The sequence below is a fragment of the Equus quagga genome, chromosome 14 (assembly GCF_021613505.1).
Source record: "Equus quagga isolate Etosha38 chromosome 14, UCLA_HA_Equagga_1.0, whole genome shotgun sequence".
Classification (NCBI taxonomy): Eukaryota; Metazoa; Chordata; class Mammalia; order Perissodactyla; family Equidae; genus Equus; species Equus quagga.
Window position 1 is genome coordinate 93875282 of NC_060280.1, and position 23327 is coordinate 93898608.

The 23327-nt window shown below is 59.1% G+C and overlaps 1 protein-coding gene and 1 long non-coding RNA gene across 3 annotated transcripts in view; both read right to left on the minus strand.

Moving 5' to 3' along the window:
* Positions 1–10615, minus strand: part of KDM4B (lysine demethylase 4B) — a 103496-nt gene extending 92881 nt beyond the window's left edge. For both annotated transcript variants that reach the window (XM_046685152.1, XM_046685151.1), the window contains exon 1: positions 10597–10615. The gene's annotated coding sequence lies outside the window, so the exon portion shown is untranslated. The remainder of the gene's footprint in view (positions 1–10596) is intronic.
* A 417-nt stretch (positions 10616–11032) lies between these two features.
* On the minus strand, positions 11033–11775 carry LOC124252059 (uncharacterized). Its single transcript, XR_006891906.1, has 2 exons — positions 11407–11775; positions 11033–11158 (listed from the first exon to the last, which is right to left on the minus strand). It is a non-coding gene; the product is annotated as an uncharacterized LOC124252059 (long non-coding RNA).
* Between the last annotated feature and the right edge of the window lie 11552 nt (positions 11776–23327).

Genomic DNA, 23327 nt, shown 5'->3' on the forward strand with positions numbered 1-23327 from the left:
GACCCACTGACTTCAACACTCTACAGCCCCATCGGTCTGAACTTGTGGGTTTTTGAAAAAATACATCTACAGACAGCTGGACACAGAAGTAAACGCAGACACGCACGTGTGCCCAGGTCGGCATCCACATTTCCAAGCTCTGTCCACCGAGAGCGGCGACACCCCCGGTGCCGAGCGTACCGGCCCCGGGTCACGGCTTGCACCCGGGCTCCGGGGACAGGGGTCGGCTCGGGGGCCGGGCAGGGAAGTCACAGACGCACCCGAGCATCTCGAGGGGGTGAGAGGACGCGGACGTGCAGGAAGGACAAGGAGCCAGCAGTGACTGGAGCAAGGACAACACGGGCGACATGGTAACAGCGACAGTCTCAGGCTGTAACCCCCGGGAGAAAACAAGCGCACGAGGTCTTTGCGGAGACGATGTTAAAGAGGGGACGTGACCGGGGGAGAACGGCTGTTCCCACGAGGCGTTCAGACACTAAGAAGCAGTGAGCAAATTCAAGGCCCCCAGAAGACAACACAGGAACGAGAGTTGCGGGAACGACCCACAGGCCGCAGTCTGGGGACAAACGGGCCATCTGCACAGTGTCAACGTCCCAAAGGGAAACAGGTCCCTTCCAGGGGAGGCTCCCAGCAGGGCCCCCATCACCAAGGGACTGAGGGGACACAGGCGATGAGACCCAGTGACACGCTGCCCGGGGAGGTCACAGCATCGCCTAGGGTGGCCACCCAGAGACCCGGCCTCCGTCTCGTCTTGCCAGGACATCGGGCAAAGCCAAGCAGAGGGACTTTCTGCAAAACCCCCAACTGCTGCTCTCCGGAAGCATCAAGGTCGTGACCCGCAAGGAAAGACCGGGAAACGGTCCCAGCCCGGAGGCGGCTGAGGAGCCAGGACGGCCGATCACCACGTGGGGTCCCTGGTGGGTCCTGGGGCAGAAGAGGGACGTGAGTGGGACATGAGCGGAATCCCAACAAAACCTGCAGTTTGGGAAATGTCACTCCTGCTGTCCCTGGCTCGCTGTGGGTCCCTCCCCTGTGGTTCTGTTCTGTGCTGGCACCAGAGGAAGGATGCTGGAAGGTACACGGGGACGCTCTGTGCCGTCTCTGCGACACTTCAATGAGTCTAAAATTATTTTAAAATAAAAAGTCAAAAAAAAAAAAAAGACGCATCCCCCACCGCCATCCTCCGGAGCTCAGCTCGCGGCTGCCGCCGGAAGAAGGCTCAGGCCGTGAGCAGAGCCAAACCGGGAGGGAAAGGAAAAGTGGGTTGACCCCACTCCACAGCCCATTTCCGGATGGATTAAAGACCCAGCCGGGCGCAGGCGCGTTCCAACCCTTTCTGTCGGAAAGCTTTCTCCCTGGACACCTCGTGGGGCCGCGGCAACGAGCACAGCCCCGGTTGTGGGACCGGGGGCACGTTCCCAACCTCTGGGCCTCAGTTTCCCCATATGTAAAGTGGGGGTCATCACGTGAATGCCCTGCTTGTGAGGTCGGGGGGTAGATAAGGGGACAGACAGACAGCGCTTAAAGGAGACCCCCACACCGCACACGGTAAACCCGCAATCCAGGGCAGCCGTCGCAGGCCGACCCTGGAGTGGCTCACGGGAGCAAAGAAGGCAGATGCGACAACACACCGGGTGGCAAGACGCCCTCGCCCATCCCGGCTCCCAGGGGCACGTGGACCTTGCTGAAGGGCCATCTGGCACCATCTCTTTTTTAAAAAATACCCTCCCTACCTCCCCCGAAGCCGACAACTCACAGGTGTGGATGCTCAGTCACTGACTCATCCTCGGGCCCCGGAGCCCCAAAGGTGGCCAACGACCGGGTGCCCGGCAGTGGGAGGTGGGCTGACAACCAGACTTCCGAGGGAGCACGGGGACCAGGAAGCTTCCAGCCGGATCTTGTGAACTGTGAGACCTGGGGGAGCGGCCTGCCAGGCTCTGAGGGCCATGCGGCACCAATCGCCTCGCCGAGGACCAGGACGCGGGCCCGTGTCTCTCTGAAGGTGACCTCTGCTGGGGGCTGCAGGACCACAGGGCAGGGCAGAGGGGACCACGGGCATCGCGGCGCTTGGCCAACCGGGCAGCCATTCAAGAAAAGGTAAAGTCAGGTCCACACCCACGGCGTTCGCAACAACGAACTCCACGCAGACGAGGGGTCCACATGTGAAGGATGGAGTCGTACGAGGACTAGAAAAAACACAGTGAATTCCTCTTCAAGCTCAGGGTAGGAAAAGCTTTCTAACTATGACCCAAGATCCAAAGGCAATGAAAGAAAAGAGTCAGAAATTTGAGGATATCGAATTTTTTTTTAAATACTTTCTGCAGGGCAAGAAAACCAAAACTATAAAAAAGGCAAAATACAACTAGAAAACTGAGAGAAAATATATGGAGTACATACCACAAAGGGTTCATCTCCCTAATGTATATTAAAATTTTAAAAGTTAAGGGAAGATGGTCAAAAATCCAATTGAAAAATGAGTGAAAAGCATAAACAGATAATTCACAGAAAATATATAAAAATGACCTTTAATCTACTATGGAAAGGAGAATAGGGTATCCTCAGAAAAGTAAGGATAGCTCTACCATATGATCCAGCTATCCCACAGCTGGGTATTTATCCAAAGAACTTGAAAACACAAAGGCATAAAGATACGTGCACCCCTGTGTTCATCACAGCATTATTCACAATAGCCAAGGCTTGGAAGCAACCTAGGTGCCATCAACGGATGAATGGATAAAGAAGATGTGGGATATATACACAATGGAATACTACTCAGCCATAAAAAAGGATGAAATCTGGCCGTTTGTGACAACATGGATGGACCTTGAGGGTATTATGCTGAGTAAAATAGGCCAGAGGGAGAAAGTCGAATACTGTATGATTTCACTCATAAGTAGAAGATAAAAACTACGACAAACACACACATAGCAACAGAGATTGGATTGGTGGTTACCAGAGGGGAAGCGGGAAGAGGGGAGGGCAAAAGGGGTGATTAGACTCACATGCAAGTGGATGGACTATAATTAGTTTTTGGGTGGTGAATATGACGTAATCCACACAGAAATAGAAACGTATCACGACGTACATCCGAAAGCTATATAACGTTGTAAACCAATGTTACCGCGATAAAGAAAAAACAAAAGACATAAAATGGCCTTTAACCTACTAAACGGTGTTCAATCTCACTCATCATTTCGGAAATGCTAATGGCAGCCACACCGAGGTCCCATTTCTCACCTCTCAGAGTGGCAAGCACGTTTACAACAGAACGGCGGGCCCTGCGTGAGGCCGTGGGGACCACGCTGCACGTGGGAGGGGACCCAGCCCGCCCTCTGGAAGGGCACTTGGCAGAGGCTAAGGAGACACACGTGCGCGCCTCTCGACCCGGCCTCCCCTTCCAGAATCCACCCTGAGGACACCACCAACACCACAAGCGCATTTGCCACAGCACCATCCGCACCTGCAGACACGGCACACAAGCCGACGGCCTCACACGGGGGAGGCTCGATTAACGGGGCTGTGCCCCTGGAGCCGCCACCGGGGACCCCTCTGCACAGTCCTGCCCTGGGACCTGCTCACGTCCCACTTACTGAAGAAGGAACCAGCGAGCGAGTGAATGAATGAAGGAATGAAATCAACCTGAGTCGCGGAAATCCTACTGCAACCTACAAACAGAAACAAACAAGCGCGCGGTACTTCAGGTAAACAAACCACCACACCAGACAGGGAAAAGGAAGACCCGGCCCAGTCAGTGTGAAACACGTTCCGGAACCGCGGCCTCGGAAACAAAGGTAAACGTGACTTCTGCTTCCTCTACCGTGGGTGACAGGCGGGTTCTCGCGGACCCAGAAGGGGCTACGAAAGAGAACAGGGAGCCTGCGGGCGGGGCTGGAGTGAGCGTCGGTGTGAACTCGCAGAAAGCTGGAAGCGGGAACGGACACGGATGTCTGGGTGCACGTATGATACACGCCCGCGCACACACACACTAATGTGTGCACATGGGATGTCTTCACACGTCTGTGTCCCAGCCCTGGCCTGAGGACAAAGACACCCCACCTCCATGAGCACACGGCCCCAGCCCCGGGTTTCTACGCGGCACCGTCCACAGGAAACACCAGGCCCGTTGGCGCAGCGGTCACCCCAGAGCGGGGCAGGGAGAGGCCGCGAGGAGAAGACCACACTGTGTCCGAAAGTCAGGAGGTGCCACAGCGGCAGGGACACACCAAGAGGACACGAGGAGCCTGACTGACTGATGGGCCTTCCCTCTGGATAAATTGGGGACCACGGGGAAACCGAAAGTCTGATGGTAGCAACGGATGACAACCTCCTGGTCGGGCAAGGACGCGGGCGGCCACAGTGACAAAAGTAACAAACGGGGAAGAAGACAGCGGCTCCTCGCAGCAGGAGGTGAACGAATGAAAGCAGGACGACGGACTCAGACAATCGGCACGCTGCCGCTGGCACAAGGGGGACGGCCGGGGAGTGACGGGGTTCCCGGGCCGCATGTCCCTCCCCATGAGAAACCCATAAACATGAGCGGTGAACTCGTGACTCTAAGGCAGGGAGACCCGGCGGATGCCGCCCAACCAAGGGGTGGAGGTCGGCATCACCAGAAACGGGACAAACGGGCCCATGGGCCTCCGGACACGAGGCACCGAGGAGGACAAGAGATGGCTGCAGGGATGTTCCCACCGGCGGTGCACCCGGAGCCGGACAGCGAGGGACCACAGACGGAGCCACATGGGTGACAGCCGGGGGGAGGGCTGGCCACACGCTGCAAGATGTCAGTGCGAGCTGCAGAGACAGATGCAGACCGTCCAGAGTCGAAGAAACGAAAGCAACGTGACAACCGGGCGTGACTCGCGATCCGGGTTCTCTTCTGAGGGTTCGGAGAAAAAAAAATTAAAAGGAAGCACTTGGATTAGAAAAATAGAAACAAAAGGGCAGCGCCTGGGCGAGGGGACAGGGGCCCGGGAGGGATGCAGGAGCGTCAGGGACGAGGAGAGCAGGGCCTGCCAGCCCCCCACATCCTCTCGGCTCTGCGGGGTCAGGGAAGCGGCAGGGGTGCAGGCCACCTGTCCCCCTGGCCCACAGCCCCAGGCAAGGGCCGGAGCCGCGCAGAGAGAGGGGCGGACGGCGGTGGCCTCGGGGCCCCCAAGCAAACGCCCACCCAGCCGTAAGGCCACCCGAGCAGACGCTCCCAACTCCAGTGCGTGCTTCATACCTACACTCGGGCCTTAGATATTCCATAATTAACCATTTACAGGCACAGCCATTAACCAAAGCATCTTCCCATGTCTCTGCAAATGCGCCTTGTGGTTTTGCGCAGGCCCTGGGGGTGGGGCTGGAGCTGTGGGGGCGGATGACGTACCTGCACACACGTTCTGTGCCCGGACATGACCCCCCTCCCCACTCACGGCCCAGGTGACCCTGGACAGGGCCACTGGCCTCCCTGTGCATCCTCCTCCCTCTAGACAATGCCCGGGGGCTGCCCTGGGGGCAGAGAGGACAGAAAGGACCGAAAACCCCACGACGGGAGCACAGTTCAGCCACACGCAGGCACGGCTCCAACTACACGCCGACACGTCTGGTCAGCCCCCCAACCCAGGACGCTGGTACTGTTGTCACAGCCCACTTCACAGATGAGGAAACTGAGGCACGGGGCAGTGAGGGGACATGCCCAAGGGCACACAGTTGGCAACAGGGGAGCCAAGCTCCTGACTCTGTCCTAACCACTAGGCTCACCAGCCCAGGCAGGCCGGCAGGCAGACGTTGGGGCGCGGACAGCTCTGTCCCTGCCTTGCGCTCCGGAGTGCAGGTCTCTAAAAAACCCACGGAAGCACGTGGAGAAAAGCGAGGGGCAAGGTTTTCACAGTCTCCGGGAGGGGAGACCCCTCTAAGGAGGTCACGAGCCCAGGAGCCATAAGGGAAAGACAAATTTGGCAATAAACTTTAAAATATGCTATGTTAACAACACATCCAAAACAAAGCCGAAGATAAATGGGAAACTGAGAAAAAAAACTGCATAACATGAAAGGGTGCTGATGGCGCTAATACAGGAAGGTTCTTACACAACACGGTTGTCAACCAGAGACGATGCTGACTGGCCCTGTCTGGGGACGTCTGTGGGCGTCACACTGGGGGGGCTCCTGGCATCGGTGGGTGGGGCCGGGGACGCTACTTAGCGCCCCCCAACGCCCAGGACGGCCGCCCACAGCTGAGAATGATCCGGTCAAAGATACCAACAGTGCTGAGTGTGAGAAACCCTGTCACAAGTCAAGAAAAAAAATAAATAAACGCCCCAATTTAACAAGTGGGCGATGGCTCTGAACTGGCAATTCAAAAAAGCAGTGACCAGGAGGTGACAGATGAAAGGAGGGACAGAAACGGGGCCGTCACCAGTATGTCCACGGTCATGGGAGCATCAACCCAGACCACCTTTCTGGGGACAACTGAGTGACACGCTTTAAAATACAAAGCTGTCCGGGCTCCCAGCGACCACACTCACGGGAGGCCCCCTCGGGGAGACGGCAGAAGGATGCTCCCCACTGCGCTGTTTAGAGAGAGAAATACAAGCAATCTGAGCCCCGGTTAACAAAGGATGGGTGAGAAGATGACACACACCCCCACACAGACGAAGGAGCAGGCGGGCTGTGACACAGAAAGACCTCGGCCTGACACCCAGCGATGGCGGGGAGAGGCTGCGTCAAGACGCCAAGAAGGGCTCTCTGTGGGTCGCAGGGTCTGGGGAGATCTGTGACTCGCATTGACCGACAATACGCACGTTATCACTTTTCTAACAAAAGAGCCTCGAAGGCTGTGTCTGGGACAAGAGGCCTTGTCCCCCATCGGGGTAGATGGGAGCGGATCTCAGGGGAAAGAGGCAACGCAGCCCGGGATCAAACCATCACCACACGCTTATGGCACCCACTCCGCACCTCATCCAAATTCAAAACACCGAGCCAAACTGGAAGCCTCGTACGCGGCTGGTGGGAGGGTAAAATGGCGCAGCCACTGTGGACAACAATTTGGCAGTTTCTTAACGCGTTTGACACGGAGTTTCCATCTGACCCAGCAATGACACTCAGAGACGTCCACCCAAGAGAAATGAAAACATGTCCATACAAACACGTGCACATGGGTGTTCATATTACGCCTTATAGGCATTATTCATAACAGCCAAAGAGGAGAAACAGGCCAAATGTCCATCAACGGATGAATAAACACAGCATGGTCCATCCACACCCTGGAATATTACGCAGCCATGAAAAGGAAGGAAATTCTGTCGCCGGCTCCAACGTGGAGGGACCTGGAGGACGTGATGCTCAGTGACATGAGCGAGATGGAAAAGGACAAACACTGTGTGACTGTACTTATATGAAATGTCCGGAACAGGCAAATTCACAGACAAAGCAGAGGAGTGGTTGTGAGGGGCTGGGGGAGTGGCTGTTTAACAGATATGAGGTTTCCTTCCGGGGTGACGAAAAAGTTCAGATCGTGATAATGGCTGCAGGACTCTGTAAATATACTGATAACCAACGAATTGTCCACTTTAAGAGGTGAATTGTACAGATGTGAATTATACTTAATAAATCTGCTCTTTTTTAAAAAAAGTACCAAGCCAGAGACTAACAGCACGAGAGCCCCCCAAAGTTTGATCAAGACTTCAATGCAGCTTTGAAGCTTCAACTACATGAGTCCAGAAGCCCGTGGCTGGTGAGCTGGGGTGCCCGCTGTGTCTTCCCCGTGCCATCCTCGCTGCCACCCTCGTGCTGCCCTCCCCGGCCCTCGTGGAAAGGGTCAGTGTCAACACCAGGTCACAGCCCACCGCCCTGCCGGCCTCCCACACATCTCTCGAGGCGCGTCTGGGGCTTTCTGGCACCAAGGACGCCTTAAAGAGCAAAGCCCTGCCCCCGAGTGGGCGTGACACACTGACCCAGATTTGCAATCCTGTGGCAGGATCAGTCAGCTTAGATGGGGCAAAGGAGAGGAAAAGGGGCCAAAAGCACAGAGAGGGGGTGACAGTACTGAGGGCCTTCCCCCGCCTGCGCCTGGGACGGGCGAGCCTCACCAGCACTCCGGGTTGTCACAGGTCCCAGGAGGGGACAGGCTCATGTCACCAAAAGGGAGGAGGAACGGACAAACGAGGGGCACCATTCCGGCAAACGCACACATGAGCACCCTTGAAAAACTCAAGCCGTTTAACTGATCGGGTTTAATCCTGATTAAACAGGGTCAAACGGCACCAGCACAGATTTGCTTCAAATAACACAGGGAATCGAAAGTACACTCTGAGAAGTGAAGATGTCGTGAGGAGGCCCTAAAACAACACGAAGAACATACTGCAAAAAATAGAGTGAAAAAGTCATTAAAACGCTACACTAGAAAATACCCACTTAATGCAAAAGAAAGGAGGAAGAGAGGAACGAAAGAGACGAGACGGAAAACAAAAGGGAGGATGGGAGACGTAAATCCAACTGTGTCAATAACGACATTAAATGGGAAGGGGTTAAACCAGGCGATCGAAAGACAGACCGTCAGACTGCAGGACAGAAAGCGAGACCCAACCACACGCTGCCTACAGGAGACGCTCCCCAGATCCAAAGACATAAACAGGCTGAAAATAAAAGGATGGAGAAGGCGTAACACGCAAATAGCAGCTGTAAGGAAGCTGGAGCGATTACACTAACCTCACATGAAATAGACTTTAAAACAAAAACGCTGGTAGAGATAAAGAGGGACACTTTATAATGAGAAGTCCATCAGGAAGATATAACAATTGTAAACATATATGCATCTGACAACAGAGCCCAAAATACGTGAGCAAAAACTGACAGAAACGAAGAGAGAAAGAGACGGTTCAACAACAGTAGCTGGAGACAGCGACACCCCACTCCAATAACAGATAAAATAAGGCGGCAGATCGACAAAGAAATGAAGATTTGAACAACAAGGCAAACCAACAGACGTCTGTAGAAAACGCCACCCAACAGCAGCAAAACATCCTGCCCTCTTGGTCCACACAGAGCGTTCTCCAGGATTCAGCGTACGGGAGACTATAACACAGGCCTCATTAAATCAACAGGGATTCAAGTCGCCCAAAGTAGGCTCTCTGACCACAAGGGAAATTAGAAATCAACAACAGAAAGAGACTTGGAGATTCACAAATATGTAGAAGTTAAAGAACACATTCCTAAATAACCAATGGGTCGAAGCTGGCCTGGTGGTGCAGAGGTTAAGTTTGTGTGCTCTGCTTTGGTGGCCTGGGGTTCACCAGTTCGGATCTCGGGTGTGGACATGGCACCACTCATCAAGCCATGCTGTGGCAGGCATCCCACATAGAAAATAGAGGAAGATGGGCACAGATGTTAGCTCAGGGCCAGTCTTCCTCAGGAAAAAAAAAAAAAAAAAGGATTGGCAGTGGATGTTAGCTCAGAGCTAATCTTCCTCAAAAAAAATAAATAAATAACCAATGGGTCAAAGAAGAAATCACAAGAGAAATTAGAAAACACTTTGAGGTGAATGAAAATGAAGATACAACATACCAAAACTTATGAGATGCAGCTAAAGCAGTGCTCAGAGGGAAATTTATAGCTGCCTAGATTGAGAAAAGAAGAAAGATCTCAAATCAATATTCTAAGAAGAAAAGCAAACCGAATCTAAAGCAAGCAGAAAGAAGGAAATAATAAAGATAACAACAGAAATTAATGAAACAAATCAAAAATAGAGAAAACTAAACCAAAAGTTGGTTCTTTGAAAAGATCAGCAAAATTGACAAATCTTAAGGTAGGGTGACCAAGAAAAAAGAGAAGACTCCAACTGCAGAAGGCAGGAAGGAAAGACGGAACATTCCTAGCCCTGCCCACCTCACAGGAACAGAAGGAGATTACAAATGCATCGGCGGGGAACAGCGCTGAGCAACGAGAGGAACGGACCATCAATCGAGACACAACTCGGATGGCTCCTAAGTGGAAAAAGGCGGTCCCCAAAGGTCATGTGTGACGTATGGGTCCATAACGTCCCCAAACGACGAGGTTACAGAGATGGGGCACAGGTGGCGGCCGCGGGGCTGGGCCGGGTGTGGGGATGACTTTGAAGGGGGCACATGAGGGGGTCGTCTGTACTGTTTTTGTAACTTCTTGGGAGTCTGCAATTCGTTAAAAATAAAAAGCTAAAAAATAATCATATAGGGACTATCTCCCCACGATGGGAGGGCGGGAGGGCAGACCGTCACGTGGGTTGCTGGTGTGGGGCTGGGTGAGCCAACGCTGTGACCGACGACGGCCTTCTCCGCCCGGGTCAGACACCCTTCAGCGTCCCGGCATCACACCGTGGGCCCTCTCGTCTGACAGCCTCCCCGGAACCATGGCCAGGGAGCCACAGCGCCACCCGGGCGTTTCCACAGCACAGATCCAAAGGGACACGGGACTGTCCATCCAGCAAGCTCCGTCCGGCGCGGGGCCCCACGGCCACCCAGCCCCCTACTCCTGCCTCAGGCCCAGGCAACACGGCCGCCAGGACGGACCCGCCCCAGGCCGCTGGTGGAGCTCGGAAACCTGAAGTGCTCCTAGTCGGGGCATTTTCACGGAGCCTCACCTGCCCTGGGTCCTGCACGAGGCGTCCCCCTTTCAGAGTCCCTGTCTCCAGGTGGGAACGGTCTGCCTTCGCACCAAGGTCTCGATTCTTTCTAAAGGAAAAGATTGGAAAGGGAGGACGAGAGGACTGGACTGGTCGTGTAGTCGTTAAGTTTGGCACACTCCACTTTGGCGGCGCAGGTTTGTGGGTTCAGATCCCATGCACAGACCTCTCATCAGCTGGGCTGTGGCAGCATCCCACATATAAAGTAGAGGAAGATGGGCATGGATGTTAGCTCAGGGCCAGTCTTCCTCAGCAAAAAAAAAAAAAAAAAAAAAAAAGAGGGAGAACAAGAAAGGAAAGGAAGACTGCGTGACACAACCAACAGGCTGAGCTGATAGGGCCCACCCTTCCCTGGCCATCCTGGGAAAAGCAAGAACCAGTGCTCTCCTGGTACCTTCTATACTGGGCCAGGCGTCTGGATTCAACGTGACCGACCACTCACCGAGAACTCTGCCAATCACTCCACAAGTACTCACTCGCTGCCACTCAGCAATCCTCTCAGGTAGTCAGTCTCTGTCACCTATCACAGACAAGATGAGGCCCAGAGAGGTTAAGTGACCTGCCCCAGGTCACACAGCTGGGGAGGTGGTGGTGGAGCTGGGGCTTGAAACCAGCTGTTCCAGCCTGGGAGTCAGCACCGATTCCACTTTCCCTCACAGCCAAGCCACTCGTGAGGCCACGCAAGTCTGCGGCTGCCACAACCCACCCAAGTCCAGTCCCCTGCGCCCCGGCCCAAACCACCATCTCGGAGCCACTGTCAGCGCTCACCTGGGGGACAGCTGGAGGGCACTCCCTGCTCTCACTCCTGCCAGCCACCAGAAATCTCCAGGGTCATCGCCACCTCCCACAGCTTCTCCTGCCTTTAACAGAGTCCAACGTCTCCCCACAGCCTAAGTGGCAGGGTCCACCCGGTCTGGCCTCTGTGAACCTCAGGGCCCACTGCTCTCCCACTAGCCCACACCCTCCAGCCACACTGGCCACGTTCTGATCCTCAAACACGCCAAGCTCATTTCCACCTCAGGGCCTTTACAGGTGCTGTTTGTGCTTCCACTAAGAGCTTCTGGTCCCAATCTTCTCAGGGTTAGCAGCTTCGAGGCATTCAGGCCTCTGCCCAAACGTCACCTGGGAGAGGCCTTCCCTGTCCACCCGGGAAAGAAGCTCACCCCTCCAGCTGTGCAATGAAATCACTCTCGTCTTCATCACCCCGGGCCACGTGTTCCTCTCTGGCTACCTGGCGCGATAGCCTGTCACGATAAACATGGGGTGTCTAACCCCCAGGCTGTCGGGGGTGTGGGGGGCCTGGTTTCCTCCTGTGGAGTCGGGGCTGGTGGGGTCAGCTGGCTGTGAGGATGCTGCCGAGGTTGCACCGGCAGCCGGGGGCGAGAGCCGAGCGATCACTAACAGCCATTGCCCTGTGCCCGGCTCGCCATCATCTGGCACGGAAAGCACATGAGGAGCAAGGCCCAAGGAGCGAGGCCCAAGGGGCTGCAGCGTTCGTCCCCAGCCAGGGGCAGCGACAGGGCCCACTCTGAGCTCGGGCCCCAGACCCCACCCACGTGCTGCTCGGGACGCGTCACAGGAGGCCCCTGGAGGCCACGGGGATGCTGGTCCCCCAAAGCCCAAGTCTTCCTGAGCGCCTGGACCATGGGGGTTCCCGCACACGGGCGCAGGAGGACCCCAGCACAGCCCCTACTCAGGGCAGGCTTAGTGCCGCAGCCGTCTCTGCCCCCGGGAGCCGGCAGGGGACGCGCACATGGGGTGTGGGGTTGGTATCCTGGGATCAGCCAGCGCTGGGTGCCTCTGCCCATCCAGTCGAGCTACCGTGGGGCTGTCCCTCACCCAGGGCAGGAATCTCAAATGCAGACCCTGGGTGGCAGAGAGGCGAGGGCACTGGCAGGTCCCCGAGACCCCCGCCCTTGCAGGCCCCCTTCCATGGCCCCATCGGGGTCACGGGCTGCGCCCACCGGCCTGGGCACCAGCATCCTTGGTGACGCCCGCTCACTCGCCCTTGATGATCCTGATGACACTGAGGGCCCAGCCCTCCCGGGTGCCCAGGCTGCTGTGACAGGACCCCCCGCCTGGCGGTCACAGGGCCGCATCGCTGGTCGCCACCAGGGTCCCTGCCTCCCCAACCAGCACATCGGCCTCTCGGGGTAAGGAGAACGCCCTGTCACCCCCAAACGGACCCCTGGAGCCCAGAAGCACGGAGCGACCCTCAGAAACTCCACAGCGACAGACCACCTGCGTCCAAGGCTCAGCAGGTACCACAGGGGCCCTGGCTGTTTGGGGCTGTCACCACCGACCTCTACATCGTGGAGACAAGTCATCTCTATAACGAACATCCCGCCAGGAGGCCGAGCTCCGAGCTCCCAGGCCGTCGTTAGGCTACAGGCCGGGTCGATGAACCCAGGGAGACCCGGGGCCTCGGGGAGCGGGCGCTGGGAGCCCGAGGCGGCAGCTCCCGGCACCCCGTGTCACAGTGGCCGCCCCAAGGGCACCTGTGCCTGAGAGGGCACCGCCGAGGGCACGAAATCCAGCCAAATGCTTTCTACCACCAGGAGCCGGTCTGCAAACGACACAGGCCTGCCCTGAGCCCTCTGCGCCGCAGGCCTCTGGGCCAGTGGTGCCACACAAAACCCCAGGTTCGCTGGAGGAGGACAGTGGCGAGACGAGCAAAGCAGGCCATGGGACTGCATGTTCCAGCCGGGCCACCTCCGGTCCCGCCCGCCCCAGGAACACGGGCCTGCTTGCCAGTCCATTGAGCCCGGCAAACTCCACCCCCAGCACAACTCGCACAAAAAAGCTCCAGGAGAAAAAGAAACAAGCCTACTTCCAAGGCACCTTCTCACAGCCTCGACTGTCCTGAACGTCCTTCTCAGCGCAAACACGGAACAGCAGCAGGAAAACCACGGGCTGTGCTTGGGCCGGCCCCCGTGGCTGAGTGGGTAAGTTGGGCGCACTCCATTTTGGTGGCCTGAGTTTGGTTCCTGGGTATGGACCTACACCACTAGTCTCAGTGGTCACTCTGTGGCGGTGGCGCACATAGAAAAACAGGAAGATGGGCAACAGATGTTAGCTCAGGGCCAATCTTCCTCAGCAAAAAAAAAAAAGGGGGGCGATTCTGGAATGGAAAATAGTTTCAGAAACTTCTAGCAACACCACCTAGATTCACGTCAAGGAAAGACAGAAGCCCAGAGAAAAGTCGTTACTGTAATAGACTGAAGGGCACCCTAGGCCAGGCCTGCTGGAAATCAGGACATTTTGGGCCAGGTCACTCTCTGTGGGGCGTCCTGGGTGCTGTGGGGGCCCTTGAGCAGCATCCCTGGCCCCACCCACTCCAGCCAGGAGCTCCCCCTGTGTGACAACCACAGACGTCCCCAGACATGGCCCAGTGTCCCCTGGAGTGGGAACTACTTCACTGAAGGATTTTCGGGTATGAAGCAGCAGGGCCCCCCGTCACCCCACGTTGAAGACCAGGACAAAGACCCGGCCGAGGTGGGATCTGAACCCGGGCAGGCAGGGTGTGCGGGTACCTGCCTCCAGCTGCCGATGCCGCTCGGTCAGGCCTTGAGCCGAGGCCACCAGGCCGTCCGTGATTGCGGGGTGCTGCTTCCAGCGCTGCTCGCACGAGCCCCTCTCCCAGGCCGTCCCATAGCCACGCAGCACCCCACCTCCCACGGCTGCTTCCCGGGGACATCTCAGACCCCAGGACCGGGGCCCCACAGCGCGGCCAGTGTCCCCCCACAAGGCCCTGCCCGGGCTCGGCCCAGGACCCAGCAGCCTTGCGGCCAGCGTGAGGTTCCTGCCCCCATCCAAGTCGAGAGGCGGAGGCGAGGGCCGCGGGCAGGACGGGGGCCACGGCCACCGGGGCGGACCGCCGAGCCCGGCATCCCAGAGGGAGCGGCAGCACGGAAGCTGGGGGGCTGGCTGCGGCGTCTCAAGAGCAGATGTCGGCTTTTGCTGATTCCCCGCGGCACCCCAGACAGAGGGCCCTGCGGGGTCAGCCCCTGCACCCCCCGAGGTGGGCCGCGCTGGCCTCCGGGCCGCCCGCAGCCTCCGCCTCCCCCTCCAAGCACCAGCGCATCCCCTCCCGCTCCAGCGCCTCCTCCGGCCCCAAAGCGCTCTCTCCCCACTGCGCCCCCCGTGGCAGGTCTCCCCAGCGAGAGGCGACGGACCCAGAGACGCGAACAGGCTGGGAAGGCGGGCAAGGACGGGAGGGCGTGAGGGGCCAGCCCCCGCCAGGCGCCCCGTTCACAGCATCCCCAGCCCAGCACAGCGGTCAGTCACCCAGGGACGGCGGGGCCCAAAGGACCGGCCTGGGGACGGCCAGCGCCACGTGTGAAACACACAGAGGACGTCCAAGACTCACACCAAAAAAGAGCGTTAGAATCTCGGGAACAATTTCTACAGTGATGATGTTGGAACGATAACATTTTGGGGATATCGGTTTCAATAAAACGCATTATTTGAATTCACTTCATCCGTTTCTGTTCACCTCCTAAGGAGGCTGTTAGAAAACTCCAGACGACACACGGGGCTTCTCCGAGGCTCTGCTGGACGGCGCTGCCTCAGACACGACCCCGTCCACACCCGCGGCCGGTCCCCTTCAGCGGGTCAGCCATTTCCGCTCTGACACCGGGGTCGGCCACCCTTCTCAGTCTGCACACGGCGTGAGGTAGGGCCCAACTCTGTCCCTGGACATTCGGTCCGTGTCCACGCGTGTGCCTCTGTCAGGGACAGCCAGTCACCCCCCCCCCCCCCCCGTGCCCCCGCCCCCCCAGGGCAGACTCCACCAGAGCCGTGGGAGCAGGCGGGGCAGCAAGGATACCACACCCCCAGCCCCCTGCCCTCCCCCGAGGGCCCACGAGGTGACCGCACCACCCCTGGGGGTCAAGGGGGCGTCTGGGGGCGGGGATCCCAGGCAGCCTCAGCTCAGTGGCTGGAAAGCTTCATGGGGGCTCCGTGGGGGCCACAGGGATGCTGAGACCCAGTCACAGCCTTCAAAGAGACAACGCGCAGCCCATCAGGGCCGGGCCAGGTGCAGCCGCCCCGTGGGGACCCCACCCAGCGCGGGCTGCAGGAAGAGGAGAGCGGAGAGTGGGTGCAAGGGCAGCCGCAGCGCCTCCTGCAGGGGAGCTGGGGCATCGTGCCTGACTCGCCAGACCTCCCGGCCTCAAAGCCCAACCCCAAACCCACGGGCCAGGCCCCCCTCTGCTGACCCCTCTCAACGCCGCACTCAGGACGTAGCCCCACAAGGGTTTCCGTGCTGTGTCTGCCCAGGGGGCCGGCCAGGTGAGCGGTCTGCACACTGCAGCCCCGGGATTCTGGAACTCTGACATGGTGTGGGGCAAGGAAGGCACAGGGAAAGGGAGAAACTCCCCAAATATCCACCAACGGATAGCGGACGATAACACAATGTGTCCATCCACACAGTGGAATATTACGCAGCTGTGAAGAGGAGCAAGGCCCTGACACAGCTGCACGTGGACAGACCTGCACACACGACACTCAGGGAGAGAAGCAGACACAGAAGGACACACGGCGTGTCACCCCACTGACAGGAAACGTCCAGAACAGGCCGATCCACAGACAGAGAGCGGGCTCGGGGGGGCCGGGGGCGGGGGAGGGGGTGGGGTGACTGTTTAACACACACGGGGTTTCCTTTTGGGGTAACAAAAATGTTCTGAAATTTGTTAGTGGTGATGGTTGCACAATCGTGTAAATGTTCTAAAAAGCCCTGAATTGTCCACTTTAAAAGGGTGAATTTTATGCGTTGTGAATATCTCAATAAAAAATATATTTTAAAACAAAACAGGACAAGAGCGTCTTAAGGGCGTCCTAGAACACCAGGGTCTGGGCAGCATACCGGAGCCCGCTGTCGGGCAGCTGTGGGTGGCTCTCCCCGGGGACAGGGACGACTCTGGCCCTGCGCCCACCCTCTGTCCCTCGGAGCCTGGCAAAGGGGGGCCCGGAGACACTCAAGAGACGGGGTGCTGCCCCACCCCCTGCGTGTCCTCCTCCACGTGGCCTCTCAGGACACAGCCCCCAATGTCCCCTCCACGTACCCCTGTTCCTCTGCCCCCAGCTCCCCGTCACCGTGACGACCAGGCTTGGCTCAGAGGGTGACTCTCCTGTCGCCTCCTTGACCCCCACCCGAGCCGGCCGGGGCCGCCCTGCCCTGCGCCTCCACAGGCCTGGGGTCCACCCACCCTGACCACTCTGCTCCCTGGGCCCCGCCAGCCCTCTGCTCATGGGACCCTGTTCCATGCCTTCCACTGTGGGCCACGACCCCGTGGGCGGGAGACACTGCTCATCGGCCACCGTGAGCGCCTGGCCACGCGCACACACTGACCACAACATCATCCTCCACCAGTCAGGAGCAGACGCCTTGGACGGATGGACCCGGGGCTCCAGCACACGTCCGGATGGCTCGTGTCCACCGTGAAGCCACAGCCCGGCCGGATCACGAGGACAGGCCGGATGACAAGACCCGGAGCCCGTGGGGCAGCGCCTTCCACTCAATGCAGCTCCGCCCCGGGGCTGGCGGATGACACGCGGGGCGCCTACAGGGGCCGTGTGAGGCGTCCTGAGGCCACCATGCCCCGGCTGTCCGCGACGGCCGCCTGAGCCAGACCGCGCCCACCCGCCGCAGCCCTGGCAGCGGCTGTCAGCTCTGTCTGTCCGTCCATCTGCCCAGCCATCCCTCCTGTGGGGCCTGGGCGTGCAGAGCAGCCGGCGTCGCGATGGGCGAGGGCACCGTCCTCTCCAGGGCTGCCGGGGGCCCGGCTCCCCCAACTCCCCTCTCCTCCTCGGGGGGAAGGAGCTGCACGACAGCAGGGACCCCAGAGCGAAGTTCCAGGAGCTTCCCTCGCACGGGCACCCCCTCTCCCGACTCGTGACTACAGTGACCAGAGCCTGCAGCACAGGCCGCCCCTTGCCAGTGCATGGGACTCTCCAGGAGAGCACGTGACAGCCGCAGCCAGCGGCAAGTGACGGCCCCTCCCAGGGCAGACACCCGGCCGTCCCCATCACTCACTCGGGGCGCCCGGCTAGAAGGTCAAGGGTGGTCTGCGCCGGGACCCCAGCACCAGCTCCCGGGCTGTGGCCTTCCCAAACGGGCTGCCCCCCAGGCAGGGTCCACAGCTCTGCCGGGCACGCAGATCCCTTCCACCCTACTTGTGCTCGGGGGTCCCCTGCAAGCCCCTGTCACCGGGCCACCCCTGTGCCTGCTGGTGGTGGTTCTGGATCCACCGCCAGCTCCTCAGACACGACGCATTTCTCTGCATCACGAAAGGGCGCCCACCCCCGCCCCGCGCTGCCCACTACGTGCCATCGTTTGGGTCCAACTGCAAACCCAGACGGGAAGTGGGTGCTGGGGGCACAGGCTGACAGCTGCCTACAGATGGCCTCTGCCAGCTCGCCATACGGGCTCATCTGAGAACCAGGATGCGATGACCAGCACCAGTAAACGGGGTCACATCCTGCATGGTTTGCCCTGAACCCGGGGACCCACCTGGGGCCCGGCAGCCCTCAGCGGCTTGACTCCTGATTCCTTATGCACGAAACCAACACATGAGGCCTCCATCCCAGAGCGTCACAGCCAGGGGCACAGCCCGCCCATGTGGCACAGGCGGCTTAATGCCAACTTGTCACCAAGCCCCTCGCGTCCCCCAGACCCTCGGAGGTGGGCCGAGAAGAGAGAAGAGAGAAGGAAGGAAGGAGCGATGGAGAGGCAGAGATAGGCAAAAAAAAAAAAAACAGGCCACTGTGGGAGCCAAGAAGTTCCGAGGAACCCTCTCCAGACGGCTGGCTTCAATCATCCAGAGGAGGCAGGACCGTGCGCGAACGGGACGCGTCCCCAGCAAGTCACAGCACTCCCGGCACAGGACCAGATCTATGACACAGCACCTGCCCAGCTCAGAAACCGCCCGCCAGCCCGTGCACGCTCCCCGAAGCCGGGGTGCAGGAGCGACGCCAAGGACCCCTCACTGTCCACAGCCCCACAGAGCTCAACGGTCACACCCACGAAAGCCACCTCTTCCAGAGCGTTCCGAGGACTGCAGAAGCCCCTCCCAGGCCGGCAGCACTGCGCTTGGTCAAGAGGATGGGCCGGAGGCTTACGAAACAAGATGGTTGGCAAACGGCATCTTCCTCTGAAGCCCTCAGCTTCCGCCAGGTCCACACCAACTCCTGAGGCTGCTCGGGCTCCTGAGCAACCTTGTGATGCCCGCGGCGGGTGACACACAGGGGCGAAGCATCTGCCTGGGTCACGTCCCCTCTCTGTCCTCCTTTATTAGGGAGCTGTTCTCCTGGACGGGCTCATAATTTTCTGACATTCCCTGCAGTTTTAATTTCCCTCAAAACAACCCACAACCCATTTTTTTTAAATATAAAGAATGACTCTAAATGCACTGATGTAGAAAAGAGGGACGGTCGTTCATTCATTCAACAAACGAACGTTTCCCAAACACCCACTCTGTGCCCGGAACTGTCCTAGGCGCCAGGGAGACACACCGCCACCAAGACAGACGTCATTCCTCGGGCACAGGCCTCGCTCCCCAGGGTGGGGTCTGCAAACTCTGACCACGGGGCGATTCCAGCCGCCGCCCGCTTCTGTGCAACCCGCAAGCTAAGAGCAGTTTTGGTGTTTTTTAATAGTTGGGTGGGGAAAAAAAATCAAAAGAACACAAACAGCTCATGGCACGTGAAAAGAGTCCAGAAGTCTCATTTCGGTGTCCATCAATAAAGTTTCATTGGGACATAGGCACCCTCGTTCACTTCCATACGTTTGGGCCACAAGGGCAGAGCGGAGCGGCCGGGACGGAGACCGTCCAGCCTGCAAAGCCGAAAATAGTTACTCTCTGACCCTTTACAGAAAAAGCTTCCGCCCTAGTGGACGAGAGAGACAATAAATACGAAAACGGATGAATACGTGTTTCTGATAGTGTCGAGTGCAAAGGAGAAGGGCAGGATGGAAGAGAGGGTGGCTGGGAGAGTGAGTTCAGGCAGCATGGTCAGTGATGGCCAAGCTGAGCCGAGACATGAATGACAAGGAGCCGGCTGGGTCCAGGCGTGAGGGAACAGCATTCTGGCAGAGGGAACAGCAAGTGCAAAGGCCCTGGGGCAGGGAAGAGAAGGCAGGTAAAGCGTTTAGACTGAGGGGAGCAGGGAAGAGTGTTGGGGCAGGCAGAGAGGAGGGAGGCACAGACGACAGAGCAGAGGCCACAGGAAGGGGCCTGGCCTCTTTTCCAAGGACAACACGAAGCCATTGGAGGGTTCGGAGGAGAGGAAGGCCGTTTCTAAAGTTTTTAAAAGCTTCTCGAGGGAGCAGGAGGGAAAACCAGCAGACTAGCTGGGGACACGTGCTCTAACCAACCAGACGCTCCTCAACAGGCCTACTCAAAGCAGCGAGGAAATTCAAAGCCAATTATTCACCAGTAAGAACGGCCACAAAACCAGTTCAAGGATCCTCTCAGCCTTAGGACTCAGGTCACACAAGTTTCTTCTCCAATATTGTGGTTAAACTCACTTCATCGCACTCAAGGGTGTGTGACCAGCACCTTAACGGTCCCGCAACTGCGAGGACATTATTGCTCAGGAAGAGGCGAAGATGAGAGAAAAGAAGTGTGTCACCTTAAACCCAACTTAAAGGAGGCTGTGACACGACCTGGCGGGAAGGGGTATGGTGCCCACGTGGTGTGGACGCCTGGGCAGGGCACCTGCCGGCTCGGAGGCCGAGGATGGCCCTGGAAGGCTCCCGCAGCACGCCTGGCGGCCCCTTAGCAGGGCAGCGACGGTGGCACGGGCATGTCTGCCGGGCAGGAAAGGCAGAGGGACAGCCAGGCCGAGGAGGGTCAGCCAGACACAGTTTGCAAATGGGAGCCCCTCCCTATTAAAGGGGGGGGGGAAGGGAACCAGAATTCGAGGCAGATATGGGAGGGTCACGGCCAAATATGGGGTTAAAAGTTAAGTGAGAGGGTCTCACGGGGAGAACCGTGACCCCTAGAGGACACTGTGGTTGTCACACCCAGGGGAGGTGCTGCTGACATCGAGTGGGCGGGGGCCAGGGGTGCTGCTCAACCCCCCCAGCGCCCAGAATGACCCCCATGGAAGGCCCCAGCCCGACGTGGACCGGGCACGGGGGACAGCACGACAGAGGCCAACAGCAGCAGTGACAAGTCAGCTCCGGGCTCGAGCCACGCCCTCCGTCCCCTCTGATCGCCACCATGACTGAGGATGGGAGCTCACTGAACCCATCTGACAGATGAGGAAAGCGAGGCCCAGGGGCGGGCGGTGACCTGCGGCCTGTGTGGCGGATGGAGAGGAGGGCAGGGACCCAGGGACATGGCCAAGAACACCAGGACACAAGGGAGGCCAGGGTCAGCCTCTGCTCTGCTGTCGGGCGTCCCCAGCCAGAAGGAGGCACCCAGGGGCACTGCAGGTGCGAGCCGTGGCTGGAGGCCCCACCGGGCAGGTCTCTGGAGCAGAGCCAGGGCTCGCGGTGGCAGAGGCTGGCGGGGAGGCCCGGTGGCGCCCAGCACAGGGTGCAGAGCCCTCGGGGTCAGGCATCTGTCCCCACTCCACACACTCTCCACCCCTCTTCCTGGCCAGGTAGTTCTTGAGCAAGTGACTGGCCCAAGGTCACACAGCTCTGACCCCTGCGCCACGCTTCCAGAGCCCGGGAAGAAAGCCAACCGGAAACGCTCCTTTGCCCACACCTCGGTCTGTCGCCACCCACCCCCTGGTGCTGCCTGCTCCCTGAGCCGGGGAGCGGCTCCACCCCGCCGTCAGCGCTGGGGCCGCACGTGGGGCACCCAGATGTCCCTTTCCCCAACACACCAGGAAGCCCCTTGAAGTCAGGGACCCCCATGACCTGCCCCGGCACGCCAGGAAACAGATGGGGTCCCCAGGGCTGAGGAAAGGGGCCGGCACAGGACGGCAGGGGCAAGACACCAGCAGAGGAGGCAGAGAAATGCCGGCTCAAGACGAGGCGGAGCGGCCAGGGAGGGAGAGCGGGGTGGGAGGGCCCCCCACCACCCCAGAGGGACTGGGGCAGGGTCTCTCCCAGGAGACAGAGGGACACAAAGGCCGGGCGGGGTCCTGATGACCCACCAGCGCTACTTTGAAGCTCCAGCATTTAACATCTCCTGAGCAGCCCGCTCCCCAAACGCGAGGATTAGGAAACAGGAGAAAATCCAGGGTGGTCAAGACCTGTGTACATTTCAAGTCTCAATGACATGCTCCTGCGCGGCACCTGACACAGGAGCCACCTGCACACGGCGCGACGCCAGGCAGCATTTGTGCAACCCCACCTCCGATCCCCCCCCCCACCCGGGCTCCCCGAGGTGGCCGCCCCCAGGGCAGGGAGGTCTGGCCGGCTCGGGGTCCCCACACAGACGGACGGAGCATCGAGACGTGCCAGGCGGCCAATGAGAAGCACGGAGAGCGGCCGGCGAGTTTCAGGAAGCTCGCCTCCAAGAACCACTCTAGGACTTTCACACTCTGTCCTTCAGGGACCCGAACGTGGACGGCCGAGACGGGAGGGGCTGCCCGCAGCTCTGGCAGAGGGGGCGAGAAGAGGCGGCCGGGGGAGTCGACAAACTCCCCCGATGCCTCCGAAGGAAGCTATAATTTGAGAACGAGGGGTCATCCGCTCCTGCATGGCGGCAATCAAAGCTCAGAGGAGTCAGCGAAGGAGCCCGTGTGGGGGGCTTCCTCCAGCCTGGGGCCAGTCGGGGACCCTGCTGTCACGACAGAGGGGTGGGGCAGGCGTCCTCAGACCCTAAGACAGTGCTGGCCCCCAGAGGAGGTCGTCAATCAAGGCCATGGACAGAAACAGACAGAAACACACGGGAAAGGACACAGTGTCTACACATTACAGGATCCTGGGGTGCCACCGACCACAACTACCTTTCACTAGTTTCATAACTCGCGAAACAGTTGCACCCAGAGACACCTAAATTATTACAATAAATGCATCTTCTCTCCCACCAAACAGATGGGGGACACCCAGCACCGTCCACACCTCCCCGGCCCCCAGGAAAAAACAAAACAAAACCCAAACCCCCTGTAAAACCTTCTGCATGCCCAGGTGGCTGGGTGCCCCATTCCCCCTGGTGTCATCACGCCCCCTGCGTGCAGACCCAGGCCTTGTGGATCCGGGGGACAGGGCCCTTCCAGAAGGAATCAGGGGAGGAGTAAGGGGGTGGCTGGGACAGCCCGAGGGGGTCCCCGCGGGAGCGACCCCACGGCTTCTCCGAGATGGCGAGCCGGCTGAGCGGGGGAGGGACGGGGGCGACGCGCCTGGAAGCTGCGGTGTGCATGGCAAGTGGGTACATTTTTATTCTTTCAAAAAGCCAGATTGCATGCTCCTCGGAGTGGGGTGCAGGGAGCCGGGGTGCAAGTTTGCGAGCCTCGGTGGGACGGCGGGGGGGACCCGGGGAGAGGGGTGGGGATGCAATGATGGACATCCCGGGGTGGGGGGGCGCCCCTGGGAACCCCGAAGGGCCGGAGACGCAGGCGGGGTTGGCCCGGGCCTGGGCGCTCGCTCTCTCTTTATGATGATTCTCTCTCTTTTTTTCCGTTCGCAGGATTGCGGCGGATCCTGGGAGCCCGGGGCCGGGCCACCCACGCTGTCATCTTTTGTGCGGGGCCGGCCCCGCGCGCCCCCGGCCGGCCCGGGGCGCCCC